The sequence below is a fragment of the Moschus berezovskii genome, chromosome 15, assembly GCF_049115385.1.
Source record: "Moschus berezovskii isolate FMDL1 chromosome 15, NW_MosBer_1.0, whole genome shotgun sequence".
Taxonomy (NCBI): Eukaryota; Metazoa; Chordata; class Mammalia; order Artiodactyla; family Moschidae; genus Moschus; species Moschus berezovskii.
Window position 1 is genome coordinate 37,767,118 of NC_142474.1, and position 18,993 is coordinate 37,786,110.

At 44.3% G+C, this 18,993-nt stretch overlaps 1 protein-coding gene across 5 annotated transcripts in view; it reads right to left on the reverse strand.

Annotated features, from left to right (window-relative positions):
* The window catches only part of DIP2C (DIP2 acetate--CoA ligase C (putative)), a 311,707-nt gene that overhangs the window by 219,881 nt on the left and 72,833 nt on the right, over positions 1–18,993 (reverse strand). Inside the window, exon 1 of one of the 5 annotated variants that reach the window (XM_055431753.2) lies at positions 5,058–5,077. The exons of the other annotated variants lie outside the window; for them this stretch is intronic. The gene's annotated coding sequence lies outside the window, so the exon portion shown is untranslated. Of the gene's footprint in view, positions 1–5,057; positions 5,078–18,993 lie in introns of those variants that run through there. 5 annotated transcript variants of the gene reach the window in all.

An 18,993-nucleotide genomic window follows, 5' to 3' on the forward strand; every position in this document is an offset into this window, starting at 1 on the left:
CAAAATGACTAGAGAAACAATGATCTATGATGGCAGAATATCTACCTGTGTTCCCATGTTAAACTCCAAATAAATAAACTCCAAAATAAAGTCAAATGTAGAACACCACCAGCCCAAGCAGAGTCTGGTCTCTCTAAGCAATCGATCAATCAGCTAATGATAACTAATAATGTGAGCACTTTATAATCACTGTTCAACTTTACTTGGAGATCACCGCACAATGAAGTGAAGAGACTTTTAACAGGATGCTCTAAGAGACCAGTGTGAAACAGCATCTCAGATACCCTCAGGGCCTCCTCTAAGGAGTCCTCCAGAACCTGCATGAGATGAGCCCAGAGGCCTGTTCTCTAAGTCAGGACTGGGGAGGAGACAGAACACCCAGAAGCAGACAAGGTGCCCTTATTTAACAAATTTACCATATCCTTCCGGAGAAGGCAATGGCAAGCCACTCCAGTACTCTTGCCTAGAAAATCCCATGGATGGAGGAGCCCGGAAGGCTGCAGTCCGTGGGGTCACTAAGGGTCGGACACGACTGAGCGACTTCACTTTCACTTTTCACTTTCACACATTGCAGAAGGAAATGGCAATCCACTCCAGTGTTCTTGCCTGGAGAATCCCGGGGACGGGGGAGCCTGGTGGGCTTCTGTCTATGGGGTCATGCAGAGTCGGACACGACTGAAGTGACGCAGCAGCAGCAGCAGCAGCAACCATATCCTTCTAGACTGCTGGACATTTTAGAGCAACCTGGGCTTTGTTCTCTACTTCTTCATTTATCTGTAAGTCAGTAAGTCTTGGCAGCGAGAGGCCCTACTGTTTCTGGCATCAGACCTGTGTTTCTTCTACCTTAACCTAGGTTTTCAGATCTGATCAGCTCATCCCGGGATTATTTCAGTAGCCTCTTAGTGCCACTGACCGTGCCCACCACAGATGCCACTGTCAGCCTTTACCTCGAATGAGCAGACCAGGGCCCTGGATAAGTCCATGCTGCTTCCTCTGGTTCTGCACAGCTCCCCCATCATCCAGCCTACTGACGTCACTCATAGCTGCTGCCATTTACTGATTTTATGTGCCAGGAAAGAGGAAAAAAATCCACATCATCCACCTACTTAAGCTTCAAACTCCTAAGGTATGTTTAATTCTGCCTGTTTTATAGATAAGGAAACTGGGTTTTAAACAAGCTAACTACACAGTCCAAAATGACACATGGGTTAAGGCCAGCAAATGCCCTTCTCATTCCAAGGTTGGGCAGTAACCTCTGCCCTGAACCACTCCCCAGTCTTTACATCCACTGCTGTCTGGTATGAGCACATCTTCAGCCCAGCTGAATCACCACCTTTCCCAAAACACAACCAGCATCTCCTGTTTCCCTTAATCCTCTTCCAGCAGCCCACACATTCAAACTTCACCATCTTTCAACACAGGATCAAGCATCACTTCATTCAGAAGGTTCTCTGAAACCTAGAAGTGACGCCTCTCCCCTCTAACTATATTCAGCTTCAGTCTGTACTGTTCTTCTTCCTTCATTACATGGATTCTCAGATATTCCTGTGAGACACCATCCATCTGACTATAATCCACTGAGAGTGGGACCTGCCTCCATAAATTCATATCCCACCCAGAACTCTGCCGTGCACAAGCTAAGCAATTAACTGTCGAATTACTATCAGCAAGATATTTCCATTCAAAGAAAAGATCACAAGGGCTTCAGGAAGAGCAAAAATCGCATTTCATTAGTCATTCAAACAGAGAAGGCAATGGCAAGCCACTCCAGTTCTCTTGCCTGGGAAATCCCATGGACGGAGGAGCCTGGTAGGCTGCAGTCGATGGGGTCGCTAGGAGTCAGACATAACTGAGCGACTTCACTTTCACTTTTCACTTTCACACATTGGAGAAGGAAATGGCAACCCACTCCAGTGTTCTTGCTTGGAGAATCCCAGGGACGGGGGAGCCTGGTGGGCTGCCGTCTATGGGGTCGCACAAAGTCGGACACGACTGAAGTGACTTAGTAGCAGCAGTCATTCAAAATTACATTTACTGCATTATAATAAAAATGTACTATTGCTTATTTAGCTTTAATAAGAGGCTATTGTTTTTCAGTATAAAACTTTTATCAAAACTCCTGTACAGCAACGGTATACATCATCTCTGTTTGGCCACAATGTACCTGCACTAGCGAACAAAACACAGCCAAGATTTTCTCCACCAACTCATGAATCCAAAGCTGCCCAATTGCTCTGAAGAGTAAGAGACATTATTAGTCTGTAAGATTCGCTGGTCATTGGAAAAGACCCCGATGCTGGGGAAGATTGAGGGCAGGAGGAGAAGGGGCAACAGAGGATGAGATGGTTGGATGGCATCACCGACTCAGTGGACATGAGTTTGACCAAACTCCAGGAGATAGTGAAGGACAGGGAAGCCTAGTGTGCTGCAGCCCACGGGGTTGCAAAGAGGCGGACATGACTGAGTGAACAGTACAAAAAATTCCCAGGGAGAAACCACTCATATGAACCATGATAAATATCATAAACTAAAAAGAATCCACAAGGAGGAGTGTTTTTCTTTCTGGTTGGATGTTATGAACGACAACTGTGACAACAATCTCTTTGGTAAAGATTCACACTCGTTGAAGATCCATATCAGCCACCCACTGCATAGGAGAGATGACAGAGCATGTCTCCCTTCACCTCCCCTAGCAGCCTGTTGTTTCACACTGGCCTCCGCTGGAAGGGGGCTCCTTCCAGACCTGCTGCAATCAGGGCTTATCGCTGCTCAAGAGAAGTGACTTTTCCGTCTCCCTCCTCCTCTCCCTGTTGTCCTCCCCCGCCTCTTTTGCCGTCCTCCACTCTCTGCTCCCCTGTCCCTCCCCATTCTCTTTCATCTTCTGTCCTGGGACAGGGTTTCTCAGTCCAAGTTAGCCAACTTATTTTCAGGGTCCATTGGGTTCACTACAGAATTTTTTTCATTCTGTGTTTTCATTGAAGTGATTATTTCTAACATTAATATAACTATGTTCCAGACCACCTGGATGGCTGCCTCATAACCATCTCCTGCCCTGCAACATCCAGTGCACAACAGCACAAGCAGCTCCACCTGACAAGGCTGGTGGGGAGAGAAGCACATGGGAAGGAGGATATCTCCCACCACATTCAACGTATAGGCAGCTCATTTTTTCCACAACCCATCATTTTATCATTAACTTGCAATTTGCTTTGGATCTATAGTTACAGAGGAGCTACAAGCATTATGGGATGTACACCTGATTTCATGTTCACAGCATATCAGCAATGTCATAATTCACTTCAGAGCATATCACACCTTGCCTCACCACAGCTAACTATGCATCCTATCTTCCATTAAAATTCCCTATCTCCATCAGGGCAAGGGTTCCCATTCCAGCCAGCTCAGGGTTCTGCACGGCATGGCCACTCCAGAATGACCATTCAGAGCAGTGGATCTGCACTATTTTTACACTGCCTGGGATCTGCTCTTTTTTGGAAGACACATGCTCCAGTGATGACTGTAACAGCCCATACCACAATAGCTCATAGTGGCAAGAACAATGACCTTTTTCTTAGTCTTTCAAAAGATCTGACAAGAAGGTGGGATCATTTTCACGACAATTTGGCATGTCTTAATGGGAATACTTTTTAGTATTGCTTCCACACTCTTCTGCCCAAAGTGAGCACTGCCTGCTTCTGAAAATTCAATGACAGGAAATATATTTTTCCATTATCTGCCACTTTCTCTAGTATTACAGTCACAAAGAATGTGAGTTTAAATGTATACAGTATCACACTTCAACACAGTAAACGCTTTCTAAATTAAACTTTACAATAGGGTGATTCACAGCTTACTATGGACAAAACTCCCCAATAATCCCCAAGACAAATCGGAGAAGAGTATTCTTTTTAGTATAACATCTACTCATCCAATAGGTACAGATATACTTTTTCTTTCATAAAACTCCAAAAGATTTGTAGGTGATGGTTAAATGTGTGAATTCAGAGAAAAAAGGCTCCCTCAGGCTACACACGGAGAAGGCAATGGCAAGCCACTCCAGTACTATTGCCTAGAAAATCCCATGGATGGAGGAGCCTGGTAGGCTGCAGTCCGCGGGGTTGCTAAGGGTCAGACATGACTGAAGTGACTTAGCACCAGCAGCAGCAGCAGGCTACACAGGTAAACATCTGGAGAGTTATCTCACAGACCAGTGTAGTCGAGAAACTACTCTCCCCAGTATTAGACTAAGCAACAGCTAATCACATGAGATTAAGTAACCCAAAACTAACACAACATTGTAATTATCTATATAATTATTGTTTTAAAAAATAGTTATAAAAAAAGTGTATCATAACCCACTACTTATTTGCTTCTGAAAACCCAGGTATGCTTAGAACGCACTTCCTCCAGAACCTTTCAGATTTTTTTAGAGGCTGTATTACACACCCAGCTTCACCCCGACACAGGAACCACATGGATGGAAGATGAGGCAGTAAGGAAAAACACGCACCATGTCCTCTGGGGAGGCATTCAATATCTGTACTAAAAGCCCTGAAAACCTGCACTTTCCAGGCCAGTAATTATACTCTCATTTTTAATCAAAGAAATCATCTGCAATACAGGAAAAACACACATTTGATTACATGCTGTTAATATAAGCAAAACAACTCACTGCAGTATTAAGTAGTACTGGAGCTTTTCTTTTGTAGACAGCAGAGAAGTGGAGGGAAAGTCCATGGATACACTTTCATAGTGGGGAGAAGATAGAGCCAAGAAACCATGTCTATGACTCTCAGACAAAGAACTATGTAATCAACAAAACAAAACCAAAAAAAGAAACTTCAGAGGAATGAAAGGACTTCAGTTGGAGGTGGCTGCCCCTCCTCATAAGCTGATGACAAGGGCTGGACTCGCCTAGTCCATCCACCATGCTTGGAGATGCACCAGTAGGAAGCCAACAGGAAGGTCTTGTCCTGCACTCTGCCTCGTGCAGGTGTCCCAAACATGGAAAATGGGAGGAGGGACAATAAAGGAGCTGGGAAGGCAAGACGACCCACCTAGAGTTCAGCATCCATTCACCAGGCCATTGGGTGTGTGCTGCTGTTGGGCACTGAGGAGCCATCTCAGGAGAACCCATCCAACTGACCAATCTGGGGGAGACTGGACATCGCCAACAAGGAGACAACAGTAGGAGAAGATCATGGATAAAACAATGCAAATATTCAAAAGGAAGGATACAACCAAATAGAAGAATCTTCCTCTGTTGGTTACAGTTTACTTAAATTATTTAAAAAAGAAAAAGATAAGACAAACATCATTTTTCTTAGATTTTTCTTCTAAACTCTCGAACGATTATGCTAGTACTCAGAAAAGTAGAGGGAATAATTTATATGGATAAACCTCATGAGGCAATATGATGACGTGATAATAAATTGGTAACAAGTAACTACTTTATTTAAACATTTCCTAGGAGTTCAAATAAATCTGTCCCACTGGCTTTGTACTACTTCAGATAAAACACAAGGTATGCTATGGTAAACAGCATAGAAAAAAGGCTGTTATAGCTCAAATCAGATCTCACAAAGGAGTCCAAAAGGATATAGTTCCTTCATTATATTTACTCTAGTTTTAAAAAAAAAAATAATAATAATAGTTATACCAACTGCTCTTTGGCAGTTTTTTGCTTGTTTGTTTGTTTGTTTTTGGCTGATAGAGACTCAACTTGAATGAGAAATATCACTGTGGAAATAAGCCTGCGGTGAGGGCAGGAACCCTGTACACACAGAGGATTTTATAAAGAAGTATTTCACCTAAGTTTATTTTTCACCATGTAATAAAGAGCTTCCAGATCCACAAAGAATGCGAAGTGGAATTCACCCTAGTATTATATGAAAAGGCACAAGGAAACAAGACAGAATAAGCAAAGCTGATCAGACTAGATGCTAGCAGATACATTTAGATGAAGGGACTCCAAGAGCTGGGGCAGCCTGGCTTTCCACAACATGGGCCAGTGCTAGCCATGCAGTGAAAGCATGCACCACCCTACTGAAGCTGTGCCACAGCAAGCATCCTAAGCAGCAGCATACTCACAAATTCACCTACTTTGAAACCTGCATGAACTGAGTTCACTCTGTAAGGAAGAGCCACTGTCACAATCTCTCCCACTGGTGGTGAGTAAACGCACACCAGGCTGTCAGGAAAGAGACACTGAGACCATATGGTGGCACATGTGTTTCTATAAGACTTCCGTTCCGTTCCGTTCTGTCGCTCAGTCGTGACCGACTCTTTGCGACCCCGTGGACTGTAGCCTACCAGGCTTCTCCGTCCGTGGGATTCTTCAGGCAAGAATACTGGAGTGGGTTACCGTTTCCTTCTCCAGGGGATCTTCCCGACCCAGGGATCGAACCCGGGTCTCCCGCATTGGAGGCAGATGCTTTAACCTCTGAGCCACCAGGGAAGCCTACTTTCATCCATTTTCCAGTGGAGAACAATGGGATCTGACTCAAGAACTAGGGGCCAGGTGCTCACTGCTGACCAGCACAGAGGGACCGATCACTCCCACAGTCAGGGCTCCCTGGACTGACCCACATGAATTAACCAGTCAGTCCCTCCAGAAATTTAGACAAAGTGCCACTTCCTTCTCCTTTTCAGTGCTTAACTGCCCCACCTCCCAAGGCCCACCGTCCAGCAAAGTCAGCAGTTACATAGAGATGGAGGTTGGAGGCATGCTCCTGCCCACCTGCTACCACAGGAAAAGCACTGGTTAGCATCCTTCCCTTCTCCAATTCTCTGGTCTCTATGGACATCACACTGAAATCAGCCCAGGCTGCTGCCTGCACCACCAGCAACACAGTGACATATGTGCTTCAGTAATAGTCACCACCCTAAACTCTCCTTCCTAATCCTAAAACCCACTCTCTGGGAACATGCCATTTGCTGAATAGAGGAGTAAGTCATATAGGCTCCAATACAATCAAAGAAGAATGTCTGGACAAAACTTTAACTGCAAGTTCTTATCTGTAATTTAAACAAACAAAAAAGTCATTTCTCAAAAACATGCCTGTTTTAACGAGTCACATTTTAGGTTGAAAAAGCACACACACGCACAAACCATCTAAGGAAAACAAGACACACAAACCATCTGAGAAAAACAAACCCTGTGTGTTATTTTTTTCCTGTGAATAAAAACAACTTATTAGATGCGTCAACCATCTTCTTCCAATAAGACAGAAAATACAGAAATGTTTCCTGTTAACACACTGATTTGAAGACAGATGAGAGTCCCCCACCCTTCAAGTCCTCCTGAAACTTAAAAAATCTATAATGGCTATTTCAAATCAATGTATAAGAATTCAGAAAAATGTTATTTCTTGCACTTCTACTTTTGGTTTCCATACAGGTAGATATCAGAGCCCTTAAAAAAAATATTCTGCATTTGGGAAACATGATTTTTCTGATCTGAAGTCACAAAACGCTGCACTTACTAGGATAAGGACGAGGGTGGTGGCTGTGGTGGTAACTGAAATTTTGAGTGTTTACTATGTGATTAAACTGGGCTAGAACTTTACCTGCATTATCTCATTTAATCCTCACATCAACTCCATTAACATATGAGTAAACTGAGGTTCAGGAGAAAAACTCTCTTGCCTGAGCTTCCTTCACATTTTGCACAGAATAGGTCTCTGGACCCTACACACCAGTATCATACCCACCAATTCTGAGCAACAGATTAGATCTTAAAGGATCCTCTGTCCTTCCTTTTCACTCTGCTTCATTACAGGGTGGGGAAAAAAATAGTCTTACTGTTAAAAGTCTGATTCTTATATCAATTGACTTTTAGTTCTGCCCAATTTAGGAAGGGGCAAATGACATTTAGGAGACCCTAACCAATTCAGCAAAAACAAGACCAGGAGCTGACTGTGGCTCAGATCATGAACTCCTTATTGCCAAAGTCAGACTTAAATTGAAGAAAGTGGGGAAAACCACTAGACCATTCGGGTATGACCTAAATCAAATCCCTTACGATTATACAGTGGAAGTGAAAAATAGATTCAAGGGATTAGATCTGATAGATAGAGTGCCTAAAGAACTATGGACAGAGGTTCATGACATTGTACAGGAGACAGGGATCAAGACCATCCCCAAGAAAAAGAAAAGCAAAAAGGCAAAATGGCTGTCTGAGGAGGCCTTACAAACAGCTGTGAAAAGAAGAGAAGCAAAAGACAAAGGAGAAAAGGAAAGATATATCCATTTGAATGCAGAGTTCCAAAGAATAGGAAGGAGAAATAAGAAAGCCTTCCTCAGTGATCAGTGCAAAAAAATAGAGGAAAATAATAGAATGGGAAAGAATAGAGATCTCAAGAAAATTAGAGATACCAAGGGAACATTTCATGCAAAATTGGACAGAATAAAGGACAGAAATGGTATGGACCTAACAGAAGCAGAAGATATTAAGAAGAGGTGGCAAGAATACACTGAAGAACTATACAAAAAGGATCTTCATGACCCAGATAATCACAATGGTGTGATCACTCACCAGAGCCAGACATCCTGGAATGTGAAGTCAAGTGGGCCTTAGGAAGCACCACTACGAACAAAGCTAATGGAGGTGACAGAATTCCAGTTGAGCTATTTTAAATCCTAAAAGATGATGCTATGAAAGTGCTGCACTCAATATGCCAACAAATTTGGAAAACTCAGCAGTGGCCACAGAACTGGAAAAGGTCAGTTTTCATTCCAATCCCAAAGAAAGGCAATGCCAAAGAATGCTCAGATTACCGCGCAATTGCACTCATCTCACATACTAGCAAAGTAATGCTCAAAATGCTCCAAGCCAGGCTTCAACAGTATGTGAACTGTGAACTTCCAGATGTTCAAGCAGGATTTACAAAAGGCAGAAGAACCAGAGATCAAATTGCCAACATCCGTTGGATCACCAAAAAAGCAAGTAGAAAAACATCTACTTCTGCTTTACTGACTAGGCCAAAGCCTTTGACTGTGTGGATCACAACAAACTATGGAAAATTCTGAAAGAGACAGGAATACCAGACCACCTGACCTGCCTCCTGAGAAATATGTAGGCAGGTCAAAAAGCAAGTTAGAACTAGACATGGAACAACAAGTTGGTGCAAATTGAGAAAGGAGTACATCAAGGTTGTATACTGTCACCCTGCTTATTTAACTTATATGCAGAGTATATCATAAGAAATGCTGGATTGGATGAAGCACAGGCTGGAATCAAGATTGCCGAGAGAAATACCAATAACCCTAGATATGCATATGACACCACACTTATGGCAGAAAGTGAAGAACTAGAGCCTTTTGATGAAAGTGAAAGAAGAGAGTGAAAAAGATAGCTTAAAACTCAACAATGAGAAAACTAACATCATGGCATCTGAGCCCACCATTTCATGGCAAATAGATGGGTAAACAGTGAAAACAGTGAGAGACTTTTATTTTCTTGGGCTCCAAAGTCACTGCAGATGGTGACTGCAGCCATGAAACTAAAAGACGCTTGCTCCTTGGAAGAAACGTTATGACCAACCTAGACAGCATGTTAAAAAGCAAATACATTACTTTGCCAACAAAGTTCCATCTAGTCAAAGCTATGGTTTTTCCAGTAGTCATGTAGGGATGTGAGAGCTGGGACTCCAAAGAAAGCTGGGCACCTAAGAATTGATGCTTTTGAACTGTGGTGTTGGAGAATACTCTTCAGAGTCCCTTGGACTGCAAGGAGATCCAACCAGTCCATTCTAAAGGAATCAGTCCTGAATATTCATTGGAAGGACTGATGCTGAAGCTGAAACTCCAATACTCTGGCCACCTGTTGTGAAGAACTGTCTCATTGGAAAAGACCCTGATGCTGGGAAAGATTGAAGATGGGAAGAGAAGGGGACGACAGAGGATGAGATGATTGGATGGCATCACAAACTCAAAGAACACGAGTCTGAGTAAACTCCAGGAGTTGGTGATGGACAGGGAGGCCTGGCGTGCTGCAGTCCATGGGGTCACAAAGAGTCAAATATGACTGAGCGACTGAACTAAACTGAACTAATTCCAAACAGAATGCACTAAAAGGGAACAAGGATCTGTTTTGCCCTGACTTTAAAGAGATATAAAAGGGAACTTTTTAAACTGAAAAGTCTTCCTGCTAGTGTCTTGCTGGACTACAGCCTAGTTAAAAAGCACAAAAATAAAAGGGAGGGTTACCATCTCCTGGAAGTAATAAAGCTATAGAACAATGTTCTTTATTTCCTGTCTGGCATAAACGGGTGTCTCCATAGGCAAAGGATTATTTGTTGAAATGCTTTGACCACTTTAACACGTGTCAGAGACACTGGCATCTGAACCAAAACTTGAGCCACACAGATCTAAGAATCCAAGGACTCAGAATGTAACCTAGTTATGCCAGACCCAACAAGAGAACATGCAAACCATTCCTCACACTTTCAACCTGGGGGTGAGGCCTCATTTAACAGTGGTGACCATCCCTCCTCTACAACTTTACAGTTTTAGTGTAGTATAAAAGACAGGACCACACCTCAAAGATCTGGGAGGAGATATGCTTGCAGTCCTCAGCTCTGTGCAAACCTTTTGCTCTCTTCCAGCAAAACCATGCCTGTCTATCAGAGCAGGAGGACTTGATGCCCCAATGATGATTTGCAAGGGAGAAAACAAAGTACCCACACAACACTGACTAAACAGTGAGCACGAAGTTTCATCCACATAATGTTTTCAATACTTAATGCTGCTGTTTAAATTCCATTGAAAGTAGTGTGCCTAGTGTATCAAAATACAGTCTCCAAGTTCTATAGGTTCCAGAACCAGGACAAGAAAGGGTCCCTGGCTTATTTCCGTTGAATCAGCTAGTAACAGGCCAACTGTGGAGGGCTCTTCCCACCTCTACATCCTGAGTCAGCAACAACCATCCTGGCCAGCCCAGAACCAGAGGACAAGCATACTAGGCACTAAATGTAGGGGAAGAAAAGAAAAGAGGCAGGCAGAAAAGCTAACTCCCCCCTGACCAGCTTCTCAGCAAACAAGACACAGAAACTGAATTAAACATCTACCTTCCTCCAGGGCTGGGCTCCTTTTCTGCTCTGGAGTCACATACAACTTATGTTCACAGGCAGGGCTGATATTTTACTACCTGTACAAAGTACTTTCAGAATTCACTTTAAGTCCTTGGAAGGGGCCTACATCTAGCTATCTCCCTTAAAACACCTCCTCTCTGATGAAGAAAAGAAAAAATCAGCTGAGAGAGAGATCAAAGGCCATAAAATACTGCTCACAACTTAAACATTAAAATTCAATAATAAACTTGAAGTTGAAGAGGAATAAAGTTGCGTTCCCAAACCTGTGAAAGGCACACAGCCTCCAATGGTAAAGAGTAATGTGCAGCACAAAAGGCTATCCACTGATTTGCCAGGTCAAACACCACGTCCCCCACAGCTGCTGGCTCCTTTCTGCTTCCGGTTAGACAAGAAGTGCGAGAGCGCCTCGTATGAGCCGCTGGGCCCGGCGCCCACACACCTGGCGCTGCTTCCACATGCCCAGCCCCTGACACCTCCCCACGTTCTGAACCCCAAAAGTCCCCCGGCCCCCTCACCTCCAACACACACACCCCAGGCCCCCTCACATCCCCATACATCCCCTAAAGCCCCCGCTCCTGCCCCCGACACCCCGTCAAACCACCCCTGCACCCCCGACCCCCTCACGCACCCCACACCCTCGGCCCCCTCACAACCCCTCAAACCCCACATCCCTCACACCCCCACTACATCTCAAACCCCCGGCTCCCTCACGCTCCCCGCTCACGTCCCGTACCCCCCAACACGGGAGGTCCCCAGGAAGGCAGAATAGGAAGGCAGAGAGGTGCTCACCCTGCAACGACGCGACTCTCCACTGGGCTCCCTTGCGCTTTAGAATAAACACCTGTGCCCGTAGCCAAATAGGCCCCTGCAGAGAGATGTGCAGGTAGGTCTCCCTCTGGGTTCATTAGGTCTGCAGGCCTCAGCCGGCCGCATCCCTGAGGCAAGGGGTGGGCGCCAGTTCCCAGATGACGGAAGCCGGTCCCAGCTGACGACTGAGGCTGGCAGACGACAACCGCTCTGAGGAAAGGGGCAGGTGTCGGTCTCGTTCTTTCACCTTAGGGAAAGCCGAAGGCTCGTCACACATCCTCGCGGGACGACTGAGAGCCTACTTTCTCTCAGAGTACCATGCTGCAAATGCGGAGCAAGCAATTCCGCCAGTTCACAAATCATGCCGCAGGCTGAGAGCAAGTGGCAGGTGACTCCCATGGCACAAGCCACCAGGGAGTACAAGACACTGGTTAGAGGCAGAGAGCATGCTGGGAAGGGGGCAAGTGAGACCCAGAGCGCATGCTCCAGGGATGCAGGGCATACGTGAGAGGCAGAGGGCATGCTGGGAGCGGGGCACGTGAGCCCCACAGCGCATGTTCTCGGAATGCAAGCTGCTCGCCAACAGGCAGAGGGTATGGGGCAAAGGCACATGAGACTACAGGGCACAGGTGAGAGGCCATGGGCAAGCCAGGAGTATGCGGGCAAGCTGAGCCCCAGATCGTGTGGTCCGGTAATACAGGGCGTACACAGGGCAGCACGCCAGGCTTCCCTGTCCTTCACTCTCTCTCTGCTGCTGCTGCTAAGTCACCTCAGTCGTGTCCGACTCTGTGTGACCCCATAGACGGAAGCCCACCAGGCTCCCCCGTCCCTGGGGTTCTCCAGGCAAGAACACTGGAGTGGGTTGCCATTTCCTTCTCCAATGTGTGAAAGTGAAAAGTGAAAGTGAAGTCGCTCAGTCGGGTCCGACCCTTAGCGACCCCACGGACTGCAGCCTACCAGGCTCCTCCATCCATGGGATTTTCCAGGCAAGAGTACTGGAGTGGCTTGCCATTGCCTTCTCGGACTCTCTCTCTGAGTTTGCTCAAACTCACATCCATTGAGTTGGCCATGCTATCCAACCATCCCCCCACTCCCCACCCGGCCACCTCAGTCTTTCCCAGTGAGTCCGTTCTTCACGTCAGTTGGCCAAAGTATTGACTCTTCAGCATCAGTTCTTACAAAGAATATTCAGGGTTGATTTCCTTTAGGATTGCCTGGTTTGATCTTCTTGCTGTCCAAGGGACTCTCAAGAGTCTTCTCCCAGGAGAGGTGGGGTGGTCTGATATAAAATTATATAGACATTCATTGAGGTGTAAGGGGTCCAGCACAGTTAAGGAAAGGCCTCATGCAGAATAGTTGCTGTGGAATGAACATGTATTTCCCATATGTATGTTGAATCCTAAACCATTAAGGCATGAGGAGGCGGGACCTCTGGAGATGATGAGGTCATGAGGGTGGAGCCCCATGATGGGATTAGTGCCCTTACAAAAAAAGACCCCACAGACCTCCCTCTACCTGTGCAGGCACAGAAGAGGCCACATATGGACCAAGAAGTGGGTCTTCCTCAGACAGGGAATCTGTCAGTGCCTTGATCCTTGACTCTCAGCCTCTAGAACCATGAGAAATCAATGTCTGTTGTTTGAGCCCCCAGTCTGTGGTGGTCTGTTACAGCAGCCCGAACAGATTGAGAAAATAAAGAGTCTGAGAAGCAGGAGGGTGAGAATAAATCCTCTGGCTTCAGACACTAACAGAACTTGGGAGAAGACTGAAAAGACTGTCTCACAAATTTCCAATCTAAATGTTCAGTTCAGTCGCTCAGTCGTGTCCGACTCTTTGCAACCCTATGAATCACAGCACGCCAGGCCTCCCTGTCCATCACCAACTCCCGGAGTTCACTCAAACTCATGTCCATTGAGTCGGTGATACCATCCAGCCATCTCATTCTCGGTCGTCCCCTTCTCCTCCCGCCCCCAATCCCTCCCAGCATCAGAGTATTTTCCAGTGAGTCAACTCGTCGCATGAGGTGGCCAAAGTACTGGAGTTTTAGCTTTAGCATCAGTCCTTCCAATGAACACCCAGGATTGATCTCTTTTAGAATGGACTGGTTGGATCTTCTTGCGGTCCAAGGGACCCTCAAGAGTCTTCTCCAACACCACAGTTCAAAAGCATCAATTCTTTGGCGATCAGCTTTCTTCACAGTCCAGCTCTCACATCCATACATAATCACTGGAAAAACCATAGCCTTGACTAGATGGACCTTGGTTGGCAAAGTAATGTCTCTGCTCTTTAATATGCTATCTAGGTTCGTCATAACTTTGCTTCCAAGGAGTCAGCGACTTTTAATCTCATGGCCGCAATCGGCATCTGCAGTGATTTTGGAGCCCAAAAAAATCTAAATGTAGAGGGGACTAAACAGCAAATATGAAGAAAATGGTGGATAACTCCTCACTTCAGAAATGTTCCTGAAGAAATGGACACAGATAACGTTCAGCAAATAACATTCAAAGGTCTCTGAGGCACTTTTACTTGATAATAATAGTTTACTTAATAATGCCTGAATGAATAATTCTGTGTGAATGAATAATTCTGAATGAATGAATGAAACCAAGAGCCACAAACCAGGGCTTTAAGCTGAGATGATACATACCCTAAAACTCTCGACTGTTTGCCAAAGTGGAGTCAGTGAAAACCTGGAGCCATTCACAGGGCTCTAGGGATGCAGGAAGATTGGCTGAATTAGATGCTTCTAGACCAACAACACCCTGAGTTTCCTCTGGGCTTACAATGCCTTTCCACCGGAAGAATGCCATTCAAAAGTGAAGGATAATTAAAACAACACTAATTGCAAAACCAGTGGCCCTTAGAGAATGAACTGGATCTACACCTAAATACACTAATTACCATACAAAAATGTGGAGGGGCAAGGGTTCCAGTTTTGTTTTGCATTAAACATTCCTAACTGCTTAGACTCACTGGAAAAGACCCTGATGCTGGTAAAGACTGAAGGCAGGAAGAGAAGGGGACGACAGAGGATAAGATGGTTGGATAGCATCACCAACTCAATGGACGTGAGTTTGAGCAAGCTCAGGAGTTGGTGATGGACAGGGAAGCCTGGCGTGCTGCAGTCCATGGGGAAGCAAAGAGTCGGACACAACTGAGCAACTGAACTGAAACATTCCTAACTGCCAAAGTTCCAATACCTGGGCCACCTGATGTGAAAAGCCTACTCATCTGAAAATACCCTGATGCTGGGAAAGATTGAGGGCAGGAGAAGAGGGCAACAGAGAATAAGATGGTTGGATGGCATCACCAACTCAATGGACATGAGTTTGAGCAAACTCCAGGAGATAGTGAAGGACAAGGAAGTCTGGTTTGCTGCGGTCCATGGGGTCACAAAGAGTCAGGCGCAACTGAACAACAATGAACTGTCATTATAAAAAGGCAAAGCAATTTGCTCAACCAGGAAACAAAGCCCTTTAAGAGACCCAGAAGGCCCCAAGGAGATAACGCCCTTAAAACTGAGAAAGGTAATGAAATTAAAAAAAACAAAATACTGTCACAGAAATGGCCCTACCAAGGCTAGGGTTAGTAACACATAAGAGTAAAACATGCCTGACACCACCACAGCATCCTGTACTTATGTGGGATCTTTCTCCAGTAATTTAATTTTTCCTAAGTTTCAGCCTAATTAATTCTCAAAATGCATCTGGGAGAGAAAAGAATTCAACTGTTTTAAGCCTCTTAACAGGTAAAGAATATGAAGGTACAGAAAGTCAATTTTCACAGGAGTAGTTTTGTACTGTATTGTGTTTTTACAACTCTGAATTTTCTTCCAAATTCATCTAAACTGGCATGAGATGGGAATGCAAAACTCCCGTGAAACCAAGGTTTAAAACAGTGCTTTGTATCCAAAGTGGTGTGTCTTTACCCAAAACCGGCACAGCCAGAGGTTTGAGAGCCCTTCTTGGGGGCTGCCTCCTGAACTAGCTCTACAGTGACCTACTCATGACCACCCCCAGCCACTGGATGAACCAAACCATCCTGAAGAAGGCACAAGAGGGCCCAGCTCTATAGTCACTATGCTCTGTGGTGAACTGTGTCCAAACAAACTTCCAACACCTAACTGCTCTCCGCTGGCTATCACGAATTCACCCACTTGGGCTGAACCCACCAGGCTACGCACTAATGTTTGCAGCTCATTCACGTGTGTGGTCCCAAAAAATTTTTAGAAAAACTAGCATGCCTCTCCTCCTGCCCCTCCCCCCAAAAAAACCCTGTTCCTGTTTACTAATATTCAGTAGACAAATTTTCACAAGTAAAATTTCTGCTGCGAAATGCATTTTCATGAGCCCTGATGAAATACAAATGCACACAAACCACAGAAAACTTGTATTTACCTTGGTTCCACATTCCGGCCACACCAGTTTCAGGTAACATGTGGGTCTCAAAATATTAATAAGGTCCCATTCATTAACAATAGGTCTTAGCCTCACTTCACAAACCATAAAACACTGCCCTGAAGCAGGAAAAATCCATACCACCCAGGGTGGGGGATAGTTAAGAGCACTAATTCTAAAGCCAGACTGCCTGGCTCCCTGCTAACTTTAGACAAGTGCCCTTAAACCTCTCAACTCTAATTTCCTCTTCAGCACACTGTGGATGATAACAGTTGTGCGGATAAAACACTGTCAACATGGAACTCAACGGGGCATACACAGGAAGAGTGTCTGCTGTCATGATTAAGAACAGAAAATCCACATCAAGGATTTACCAAAAAAGAAACAAAAATTCATTGATCTTAATTCCCTAAATTTCATTGATCTTAACCACCTTTGAGATACTAAGCAATAATATGGAGTAGTCATGTGCAAAGGATTTGGTTTGTGACTCCCCAGCTTCTCAGGAAAACCCTTCCTGTCAAGCCTTCTCCATGGGACACCCCCAGCCTCCAACCTCCAGCCCCAGCTGTTTAGGCTGATGGTAGACTGAGGGCTCCTGCTCATCTCCAGGATTAAGTTACCGATGTTAGGTCAGGGAGGTCAGTGCTGCTCAAACCTCAGTGTGCATGCAGGTCACATCGATCTTGTCAGTATGTCTTCATGGAGCAAAAGCTAGACCCAAGGGGTTGCATTTCCAACAAACTCACCTGATGCTGATTTGAGGTGAGGGGCAGGGCTTGAACAAAAAGGGTCAGGAGAACTAAAGCTAAATTCAGGGCTGGAGAAAAGGGTTGCCTGAGCTCAGGCTCCCAGATCCTCTCCTCAGAGAAATCTATGCCAACACCCCCAGAGGAAAGGTCCTACGAACATAGAGGAAGGGGTCCCTTCTGGACGCAAATTCAGGCACACAGGTTTCATGACCCCAAAACTTGGCCACAGACAGGAAGGAGGCCAAGGCACTGAGGATCTTGAACAGAAGGGTGTGTCTGTCTATGCCCTTGAGCAGCTGATATAGAGACCAGCATCTACCCACCAATCCGTCCAAAGCTGCAGACTCACACCCAGTCAGAAGTTGAGGCTCCTGCCCACATCACTTACAAGAGCCCCTTCCAGCTACAAAGCTGATTTACATAATACTCCAGACCTCCAAGCTAGCTGCATCTCTTTAAACTGCCCCAATCTATAGCCCCACCAATATTTACAGCTTTTCTTTCAATTCACCACATCAAAACATAAAAATAAAATTCAGTACAAAGTTATGTTACAGAAACCTATTTTTTCAAAAATTAGGGTGACTTTTCCTAGAACTATTGCTGTTCTTGTTCAGAATGCTTTTCAATTTGTTTTAAAATTAACTTTAATTATGCTGTCTTCTAGTAAGACTCCAGAAAAAAAACTATAGAAAAAAAAATCATGAAATCCAATTCCATTTTATGTCAAACTAGAAATACAAGTGCTTCCTGAACATTATAAAACACTGATGAAAGAAAATGAAGACAAATAAATGGAAAGGTATCTCATGTTCATGGATCAAAGGATGTAATAGTGTTAAAAATATCCATACTATCCAAAGTCATTTATTCAATGCAGTTAACTATCAAAAGTAAAAAGCATTTTTCACAGAGATCAAAAAAATGATCCCACAAAACCACAAAAGACCCCAAAAAGCCAAAGTAATCCTGAAAAGGAAGGAAGAACAAACAAAGCTGGAGGCATCCTCTTCCTAATTTGATGCTTACATCACAAAGCTATAATAATCAAGAAAGTATGGTATTGGCATTTAAAACAGACACATCAACCAGTGCAACACAACTGACAGCCCAAAAATAATACCATGCATGTATAGTCAACTAATATTTGACAAGGGAGCTAAGAACGCTCAAAGGAGAAAAGGACAGTTCAACAAATGGTGCTGGAAAAGCTGGATCATCACACAGAGTAGTGGCCCTATCACACACCACTCACAGAAAACAACTCAAATGAATTAAAAGATTTAAATGGAAGACTGGAAGCTGTAAAACTCAAAAGAAAACACAGGGGGAAATTTTTTGATGATGTTCTCAGGAACAAATTTTTGGGTAAGACACCATGAGCACAAGTAACAAAAGCAAAACTAAACAAGTAGGACTGTATCAAACTAAAAGTCTTCTGCACAGCAAAAGAAACAATCAGGAAAATGAAAAGGTAATGTATGGAATGGGAGAAAACATTTGCAAACCATTTATATTGATAAGGACCTAATATCCAAAATATGTAAGGAACTCATTTAACTCAACAGTAAACACAAAATCCAATGAAAAGTTGAGGAAAAAAACTTGAACGTTTTCTCAAAAAAAGACATACACATGGCCAACAGATACATGAAAATGTGTTCAACATCTCTAATCATGAGGATAAATGAAAAAACCACAAGGTATCACCTCATGACTGTTACAATGTCTATCATCAAAAAACATATATCTATATGTTTTATATATATTTACATAGAAATATGTCAAACAGGTTTTGGTTAAGGATGTGGAAAAAAAGAGAACCCTATGCACCATTGTTTGGAATGTAAATATGGTGCAGACACAAAGAAATCAGTATAGAGGTTCCTCAATAAATTAAAAATAGAACTACCGTATGATCCAGCAATTCCACTTCTGATATTT